The sequence below is a fragment of the Mesocricetus auratus genome, unplaced genomic scaffold, assembly GCF_017639785.1.
Source record: "Mesocricetus auratus isolate SY011 unplaced genomic scaffold, BCM_Maur_2.0 Super-Scaffold_6730, whole genome shotgun sequence".
Lineage (NCBI taxonomy): Eukaryota > Metazoa > Chordata > Mammalia > Rodentia > Cricetidae > Mesocricetus > Mesocricetus auratus.
In genome coordinates, this window is record NW_024429184.1 from 34,478,621 (window position 1) to 34,489,050 (window position 10,430).

At 36.9% G+C, this 10,430-nt stretch overlaps 1 pseudogene; it reads right to left on the minus strand.

The window, feature by feature from the left end:
- Nucleotides 1-5,689: 5,689 nt before the first annotated feature.
- Nucleotides 5,690-9,937, minus strand: LOC110340137 (annotated as a pseudogene).
- Nucleotides 9,938-10,430: the final 493 nt, after the last annotated feature.

Genomic DNA, 10,430 nt, shown 5'->3' on the forward strand with positions numbered 1-10,430 from the left:
ATACAAATTTTACATTGAACCCCTATCTGGGAATTGTGAGAGTCATGGTTCAGGTAGGAGGTTACAAAAGTATGATGGTCAGTAAAGCCAAAGTTCATAATTCTGAAGGATTCTTTTCTTTGAAAGTGACAACCTGTAGTTCTGCCAACAGAACTGGAAACATTCCCATCATTTGTGGGCTCAGATACAGACCTGTTTAGGATTGCTTCTGCCACCAGCAATATCTGCCAAAGGTACAGCCTTAAATGCACTTCCACTCCTTGGTGTTTGCTGCCTACTTTCATCTCCGTGGCCTGAGACCTGCCTTTAAACCTCTCAGCTGTGAAGTGAGAGTCATCCTCATCACTTAGCTGTCTACCAAAACCACGCTTGACTGTGCCTAAGATGATGCCTATGAAATTCAACACAAATGTGGATTATGAAGTAGACCCATATGCCTGCTCCTCTAATCAGTAGGTCAGGGACATCCTCTTCCCAGGAACCTGATAAAAAATCCACCTTTGTGTTCCAAGGGAAGAGGTCTACTAGTGGTTTGGCTGAAAATATTGAAACTTATAATTTGTGTCAAGCTTCTCTCTACTACCCTGCAAGGCCAGGTCTTCCCAACCAGTATTCTGGGCAGTAACTACTTAAGACATCCCAAGTATATATGGGAGTGACATTCATAAGTGCATCTGGAATAAAGACTGCTGAAACTAGGGTAAGGACGCTATCCATATATCAGCTATACTGTCTATCAACTATCACCCTCCCCAATGGAGAATTATAGATTTTCTGGAAAATTCTAATGAATCATCTTTAATAAGCTCAATGGGAAGCACAGACCAACAACTAAGTAGATCAGCGCATGAAATGCATTTTTACTAAAGAAATGAAAATATTGAGCAGAATTAAACAGAAATCTTGAAGGTGAAGAACACATTTAACAGAACATTAAAAATATAACAAAGATGCTTCAATGACAAATCCTAACACAAAGACCCATACCATACTACCTGATACACAGATAAACTTAATGATTTCGCCAACTACATAGAAGTAATAGATAAAGTTACAGATTTCAAATCCATACACAATCATTTTATATATTAATAAACTGTACTAAAATCTATGAAAATAATTCATCTGCAATGACATCTCAAAGAATGGATTAGGAATAAGCTTTCTCGAGGTAAAGACTAAAGATACTAAATATTGTAAACATTAATAAAAAGGTTGAGATAAAAATAAAAGGAAATGTACTTAATGTTCACTATTTGAAATAATTAATATAATGAAAATAATGCTTTTCCAAAAAATTAGAGGCAGTGTAGTTTTTGTTAAAACTTCAATGTCATTTTTACAGATATTGGAACAATTATCGAATAGAATTCTGAATTGACAGGGAAAAAAGTTTCCAAGTAAGAAAATCCATGTTAAATAAGGTAAACAAATTTGTATGTATCATGTCTTCTGATTTCAGACTCCATATTAATGCTGTAATAATCAGAATAGTACCAGGTAGACATATAATTAACACATAAACTGATGGAACAAATATAGTGCCCAGAAAAATCTTTGTAAATGCACCAAAATTATGTGGCAATGTTGGATATATGTAAGCAAAGTAATTAAATCAAATCCTTGTCTTATTCCACTATTTTGTAAATATGAATACAAGAATCAAATATAAGTTTAAAACTGCGCAAAAATGATGAAAACACAAGGTAAGCTTTTTTATGTTGGTCTTAAATATGATTATTTAATAACTTACCAAAAGTGTCAGTGTCAAATGGAAAAGTTAAAAGAAAGGTTTCATCAAAGTGAAGATCATCTGTACAGCAAAGCACACCATCAAAACATTAAAATGCAGCTTGAGAATAATTGTAAACCATATATCTGATGAAATATTAATATCCAAAATACATGAGTAACTATTACCAAATAACAAGAATATTACAAACTAAAAATTAGTCAATTGAAAATTTGGTGAAGAATTGAAATAAATGTTTCACTAATGAAGACAGAAAATTACCACTTGTGATTAATCAGAAAGGGCCTATGAATGAAGTCTTTAGTGAGAAACGTTGCTTCAAACATATATGATGTTACTACTGTAAAGACAACAGATAAAAAATCAAAATGAAGATATAAAGAATAAGAACATGGAAGAACAGTGGTGGGAATATAAACACAACTGGATTCATGAGAAATCGTCAAGATCTATTCAGAATCTTACAGACATGCTGAAGCATCCCCTACTGAATATACATCAAAAGGAAAGTAACAGCATTTTGCAGAAATTACATTCCTGTGATGATCATAACATCATTCACAACACCTGAGACAGAGAGCTGACCAAACTCTTAGGCAAAGGATAGCTAGATAAATAAAATATGTTTAAAGAACTACAAACCAACAAACATCCTTTATTTAAAATATAAATATTATATCATGTACATAATTATATGTTCACAAACCTAGCTGTATTATATGCAGTCTATAGGTGTCTATATACCTATATGTACACAATGTGAACACTATGAAACTGGAGATGTTATTGAAATAAGTCAGACAATAAAAGGTAAAAAAAAACTTATGTTCATATTTATATGTAAAATCTAAAATGGTGGAAGTAATGGAATAGACAGTATGGCTTCTTCCAGAGATGGAATTTGAGAGAGTGTCAAGAGTCACATGGCCATCCTCAAGAACTCTAAAATGCCAAAGTATCAAGAGGAATGATTATTAAAACAGATGATAATGCTCAAATCTATTTTATTTTTTGCTGGAAAAAGAATTTTTAAAATTAAAAAATTCATGGACAGACATTCAAATCATTACTGTGTATGCAGTACTGAATTCCTTTCATGTGTGGCTGGGGGACATTGATCAGATTTTACAGTTTCATTAAACACATGCCATCAGTTTTTACAAAAGGAGAAATAAATCTTTAACAGAGATGATTGCTTTATTAATCACACGATAAAGAGAGATTGATGCTAAGAGCAGTTTCACAGATTAAGAAGAGCAGAGTACTCGCTGGCTTCAGAATCAGTTACTTATTTTCAAAGGAAACCTTTACTCAGAGACCTCAATGTATTTTTCTGTGATATTCTCTTACATCTAGATGAACTGAGTTCAGGTTACTCTGCTCACTTATCAAAGTGAGTTACCTTTATATAAAGCCCAGTAGTTTATCAATAAATTTAGTTTAAATTTTTTTAATTTTAATAATTTCTTCCTTGATAGTATGTTTAATTAGAGTAGTACTTACGAGATTTGGTCTGCCCACATGTTTCCTGAATTTGCAGTAAGAGTCTTTGCTCTCTTTGCAGAATGAAAAATTGAGTTATGAAGAAATATAGTACGCACTTCACCAAACATTACACAATCATTTAGAGTAGTAAGACGAAAGAAATATTCTAGCCTGAGGTCCATCATCCTTAACATGGGATATATGGAGTCCATGGGTGAGATTCTGGTCATTTTGTCTGCCAGCTCAAAGGAACAGAAGTGGCTCTTTATGTCGAAATTCATAGTGAATGCTCTCAACACACCTTTAACAGTTTATGACATATGAAAGGTTAAGAACCAAGAGTAAACTCTCTAAGGGACAGCATATATGATTAGTGTGTGTAACTAATTTCAAGACATATGTAATTTATGTGGTCACAAATCAGAAATACTTGCAGGGCCACTGACAAAAGGTATTGACAGAAGAGACTGATTTTACTATTAGTTCTTCAAGGCCAGCTTTGAGGCTATAGTTAATAAGATGCCTGCTGAGATATTTCTTCTACACAAAAAAGATATAGGATCAGGATCATTGGGTTATAGGAAAAACTACATAAGATCACCAGGAACTAAAGTCTATACTTTAGCATTATATATATATATATATATATATATATACATATATATATATATATTTGTGTGTATATATATACACAATGTTATAACTTAGCAACACTTTATGTTAATATAATCAATGATTTGGACAAACATTTCTGGACATCATACTGTAGACTAAGCTGTACAGAACTAGAAATATATATAGGGTACACTCGTGCATTCCCTATATTATACAATTCAGTTATAGGGAGGCATGTAAAAAGTTAAATGATAATATCCGCTCTATAAAACAACATGTAACAAAAATACAGCACAACTGATAAATTAGTGACACAGGAATGGATTGCAGTATACTTAATGCTAATATCACAATCTATAAACCTTCCAATGAGCATTAGGAAAATGAATATTGCATAAAAGAAGAAAAGAAATCAAAAATAACTCTCAGTTTTATGGAGTGAAATGGGGAGTCTGATTGGTTGAATACCGGTAAGAAACAATCCTATTTATATTTTAATGAGAACAAAAAATATTTTGTTAAGATAAGCCAAAGAACAATCAGAAATTGTATAGAAAACCACCCCACAAGTAAAAGAAAAGTTATCAAAGATTACAATAGAATACTTTGGATATGTCTAACTTGAGGTTCCCTCCTTCCAGATGACTCTAGTTGTGTCAAGTTGACATAAAACTACCCAGGTCAATAAGGGCTGGGCAAAAGAAGACCCGTGTGCCTGCCTGGGGCTGTCTGCACTAGGCAGGAAAGAAAGAACACAGGCTGCCCCAGACAATCCTGTATCATTGTGGAGAGAAAATACCTGGTATGATGTGGGAGAGAAAGACAAAATGGTTCATGTCCTGTGGAGAGAAGCAGATCTGAAGAGGCAAAAGCTGGGAGTAGGGGTCTGAGTTGGGTGACCTGCCTGCCATCTGGAGCCATAGTGATGTTGGGGCCTGAGCTGCTGCCAAGGTGTATGTCTGCTTCTGTGACACTGCCACAGTAGCAGCCTATTAAGTCCTTGACTCCTATTACCACGAAAGGTAATAGGAGTTTTCTTCACCTATCACTGGCTGCAGCACTAGGGAGATCTGGTCCTGGTTCTGGCCCTCACCAATTGCAGCACTTGGGAGAGCAGGCCATGCCCCTCACCAGGAATGTACAGTAGAATTGATCCCATTGACTGGGTTGCAGGTGAGCCAGCCTTGAGGGCATTAGAGCAAAGAAGCTGACCCCACCCCTTCTTCTGTCAGGCGGTGGTATGGACAAGAGAAAGATACCCTCCCCTCACCTCTCCCCTTGCCCCCTGGGGCAGGCAGGAGAGCTTGCCTCAGGAACATGAGATTAGGTGAAGTGGTCCTATCCCTCACAAGGTTTTAACACTCCAATGAGTGGCCCCTTTACCTCACCTGGACAACACATTCTAGCTAGCCCTGGTGGTATAGGTGCTCTTTAGCCAGCCACAAGGGAATGAGAGCAAGAGAAATGGCCTTGTACTGAGCTAGCTGGGTCAGTGCTAGAGAGCGCACACTGGTAATATGGACGAGAGTGGTGGTGGACTGACCAACCCAACTGCCATCCATGTCCAGAATCAGGACTAAGAATTGGCCCACCACAATATCCACCTCCATCCAAGATTGGCTGGAGAATGTGAAGGGGTCACTTCTGTAGATCCAAAGCTGCAGAACTCCATGACACAGGAATGGATGTCCAAGGGGAGCACCAGTGAGGGTCCAGCAGAAGCCAGACCCCTCAAACCAGACCAATGACTCACTTTAGTGAACACTTACAAAGTAAGGATGTATGAACTAAAGAGTCCACTTTGTTTTCTTTTGTTTTTTTTTTGTTTTTTACTTTTATCTGCATTTATTTTATGCTCAGTTTATTCCCATGCCATAAGTTTCTGCTTCTTCAGTTTCTTCTGGGATATCATTTTCTTCTGTGCAACCTCCCCTTCTGGCTTTGGAACAATCTGTTCCTTTTCCATGAGGATCATCTCAGTGTGGCAGGGGGAGCTCATGTATGGGTTAATTCGGCCATGAGCTCTGTAAATTCGTGGACGCATCTTAGTGCTTTGTTTACATGGATGTACTCAATGACAAGAGAATCTACATCTAGACCCTTAAGCTCAACATTACTCTCTGCATTTTTAAGCATGTGCTGCAAAAATTCAACGCTCTTTATTGGCCACCGACCCTGTGTCCAGCCCCACTGTTTGGCCTGGGCGCACCTGCTAACTCCACCATTGTACCACCGGAATGGCACACAATGCTTCTTCAAAGTGACATCTTTCAGGTCGCTTACAGGAAGAGCACTTTGTGATGCATTATCACACCCCAGTTTCCTTTTTGAATTTTCTTTAAAATTATGTTTTCCGGGTGGAGGACAGTTGCAGAGACAGAGTGAAGATGTGAATGGACAGGGAGATGATTGGAATCAGGTTGCATGACGTTAGAGTCACAAAGAATCAATAAAATATTTTTAAATAATTATTCAAGACAATAGACCCATTGTCAATTTGACACACAAACCTACTGTTAAGCCACAACCTATCCCTTCTTGTTCATCCCCAAGATTACACATTAACATTAAAACCACAAGAAAAACATTTCACAAACTTTAAAAGTTCCACAATCTTTACAATTTCAAACACTCTAAAATTCAGACTCTTTAAAAATCCAAATTTTCTTTTAAAAACTAAAAACTCTTTAAAAACTCAGTCTCTCAACTGTGGGCTTTTAGGGATTAATTAAATGTTTTAAATACTTTATTGCTTTAAGAAGGAAGAACCAGGAAACAGTCACAATTGAATCAAGCCAAAACCAAACACCAAGAAGTATAAAGAACTCAACACCTGTTATCTAGGATTTACTTTATGAACTTCTGGGCTCCTTCAAGGAGCTTAGGTCACTACTCTGGCTCCATCTTTGGTGGCATAAATGGCTTATTTTATAATATTGGGCGATCTCCAGTCCACTGCTCTGGTTGGCTATGCCATGGTAGCACATCCTCAGATCCTGGGGAATTCAAAGCAACTGGGGCTGCACTTTCACTAATGTCCTCTCATAGGCTCTCTTTGTGATGCCAAGCCTCACATTCTCTGCATGACCCCTTCCATCCTGTGCCTTCTACTGCACCTTCACCAATATAGTGGCTGTGATGACTTTTGTAAGTAACAACAACAACAACAACAAAAGAAATAAAAGACAAAGAAAAAAGGAAGAAAAGGCAAATGATGTTAGCAGGGGAGGTATACTTTGAAACAAGGTCAGCAGGAATGTGGGGGACATGACAGGAGTTGTATATGAATGACTGTGTCCACAGTACATGAAACTGTCAGGAAGAAAGCTAACAAGCCCCCAAAAATAAAAATCAAAGCAAACGTTATTTCCCAAAAAAGAGAAAAACATGAAAGTAGAAGGGGAAGGTGTTAAGAAAGAAGGTGGCCCCTGGGAGGGAGATAATGGGTATAATGAATATGAACAAAATAAGTTATATACATATGTGAAAATGTGATAATGAAACCCACATCATGTATAATTAATATATGCTAATAAAACTTGTTTTAAAAGATGACAGAGTATGAGCTGTGTTTGTAAGGTGCATCATGAATGTGGATGTATGTTAATGATACACTTGGCAAGATTTGTTTATTAATCCTAATGTGAAATAAAAGAAGGCGAATTGCAGATTTCTCCAAAGTTTTTCACTGAACAAACAGAAAGAAAGCATATTTTGGGGTGGGGGACGATGTGAGAGGATATGTTTGAGACGATTATTTTAGAGAATGTTAAATCTGAGGTTTTATTAGGTAAGCACACAAAAGAGATGGATGATAAAGAATATGTGATGTTCTTTTGAAGTGAGAGTCATGTTCTATAAATGATATGTGATTTGAGAAATTATAAGCTTAAGAGCATTATATAACTGAGAGTTAGAAAAAATTAAAAAAAGAGAAAAATGGAGAGGGGAATTAAAAAAACCACCCGATAATATTAAATACAAATAGAAATTGAAATGCAAAGCTTATCAGATTAAACTAGAAAGCCAAGAAGAGACTAGGCCAGAAGACATACACAGTCTATGAACAGTAGAATGCCTTATTATTTGGCCAAAGGAGATGCACTGTAAAATTTTAAGGAGAGAGTAACATGATCAAGTATGAAGTGTGAAAATGGCCAACAAGATAGAGGCTGAGTACAAGCAAGCAATCTCGACAGAGGGAAACCTGAAGAAATTCATAGCAAATGTCAATAAGAGAGATAATGAGGATATGGAGAAAGTTACCAGCAACAAGGACAGAAAGATCTAAGAGCAGCTCATGGATGTATTGTCAGAACTGAAAAAGCACTGATATAGATAAGAAGGATAAAAGAGGGATAGTAAGATAATTTTTCTTTGGGACATCCAATTAGAGAAGAGAATCATTAAAGAGAATTAGGTTTAAAAAGAAGACAGAGACAGGAACTGTCTTTTTGTGACTGGGTTACCTCACTCAGGATGGTTTCTTCTAGTGCCATCCATTTGCCTGCAAATTTCTAGATTCTTTTTTTTTCTGCCAAGTAGTACTCCATTGTGTAGATGTACCACATTTTCTCTATCCACTCTTGAGTTGAGGGGCATCTAGGTTGTTTCCAGGTTCTGGCTATTACAAATAATGAGGCTATGAATTTAGTGGAACAGATGTTCTTGTTTGGGTACGTGCCTATGAGTGGAATTGCTGCATCTTGTGGTAGACTGATTCCCGTTTTCCTGAGGAATCTCCATACTGATTTCCAATGTGGCTGCACAAGTTGGCATTCTCACCAGCAGTGGAGGAGTGTTCCCCTTTCTCCACATCCTCTCCAGCATAAACTGTCATTAGTGTTTTTTATTTTAGCCATTCTGATAGGAGTGAGATGGTATCTCAGAGTTGTTTTGATTTGTGTTTCCCTGATGGTTAAGATACTTCCTCAAGTGTCTATCAGCCATTTTTATACTCCTGTATTGAGAATTCTCTATTTAGTTCTGTACCCCACTTTTTAATTGGATCCTTTTGTGTTTTCGAGACTTGCTTCTTGAGTTCTTTGTAAATTTTGGAGATCAGTCCTCTCTCAGATGTGGGGTTAATGAATATCTTTTCCCATTCTGTGGGCTGTCATTTTGTTTTGTTGACTGTGTCCTTTACCTTGCAGAAGCTACTCATTTTCAGGAAGTTCCATTTATTAATTCCTGATCTCAGTGTCTGCACTACTGCTGTTATGTTCAGGAAGTGGTCTTCTGTACTGATTCATTCAAGGGTACTTCCCACTTTCTCTTCTAAGAGGTTCACTGTGACTGGGTTGGTGTTGAGGTCTTTGATCCATTTGGACTTAAGTTTTGTGCATGGTGATAGATATGCATCTATCTGCAGTCTTTTCCATGCCAGCATCCAGTTATTCCAGCACCATTTGTTGAAGATGCTTTCTTTTTTCCATTGTAGAGTTTTAGCTTCTTTGTCAAAGATCAGGTGTTCAAAGGTGTGTGGGTTGATATCAGGGTCTTTGATTGAATTCCGTTGGTCTACCTGTTCTATCTCCAGCAGTACAAAACAAATGAAGAAACACAAATAAAATGATAATATAAAAACAAAAACATGATAAAGTGAAAGGGTGTTTTTACACAATAACACCTTTGTTTCAATATCTACATTCCCTTTAGATTATAAGGATTAAATCAAACCTAGAATAGCCAGGTTCTGTAAAGAACATTCCAAATGCAGAGCCATAGATACATAGATATACCAGGTGAGATAAATACATTAGTATGTGACAAAATTTCCCAAACTGTCGATATATGCCCTTAGATTCAATTAAAATCTCCTCTACTCTCAAATTTCCATTAAGCTTCCTTCTGTGTTCTTTTGTTCTGAGTACTGTTTTATATTAATACTACTATTATTAATATCACTATGATTTCTAGTAATTATTTTATTTGGGGGGTGCATGCATGAACCATGATATGGGTTTGGAGATTAGAGGGCCAGTTCATGAAATAGTTTCTCTCTTCCTAGTTTTACAGGAATTCCAGGGAGTCAGACTTAAGTGCCCAGGCTTGTACAGCAAGCACCATTACCTACCAAGCCATCTTGCCTTCTCCTGAGTACTGTTTCTTAAGGTAGCTACCATGTACTTTTGCTTAAAGGCTAAGCCCAAAATGCACCCTGTTTTAATGTCTATTTCTATTTGCCTGTATGCTTGCATTAAATACTCAGGAGAGAGAATCCGTGCTACATATCTGTTTGAGTGTGCATGCACTGATCTCTAGCCTTGTTCAATCCTGGGAACATAAGTGTCTTAGTTTGGTCCATATTGCTGTGATAAAAACCATGGCCAAAAACAACCTGGGGAAGAAAGTATTTATTTGGCTTACATATCTCCGGTAAGAGTCCATTGAGGAAATCTAAAGCAGAAGCTCAGGGGAGGAATCTAGAGTGAGAACCTTAAAGCTAAAACCTTGGAAGAATGCTGCCTTTGGATTGTTTTCATGGATTGCTCAGTGTTTTTGGGATTTTTCTTGTTGTTTTGTTTTGATTTATATCACCCTGTATTGCCCATGTTGGGGTGGGACATCCCACATC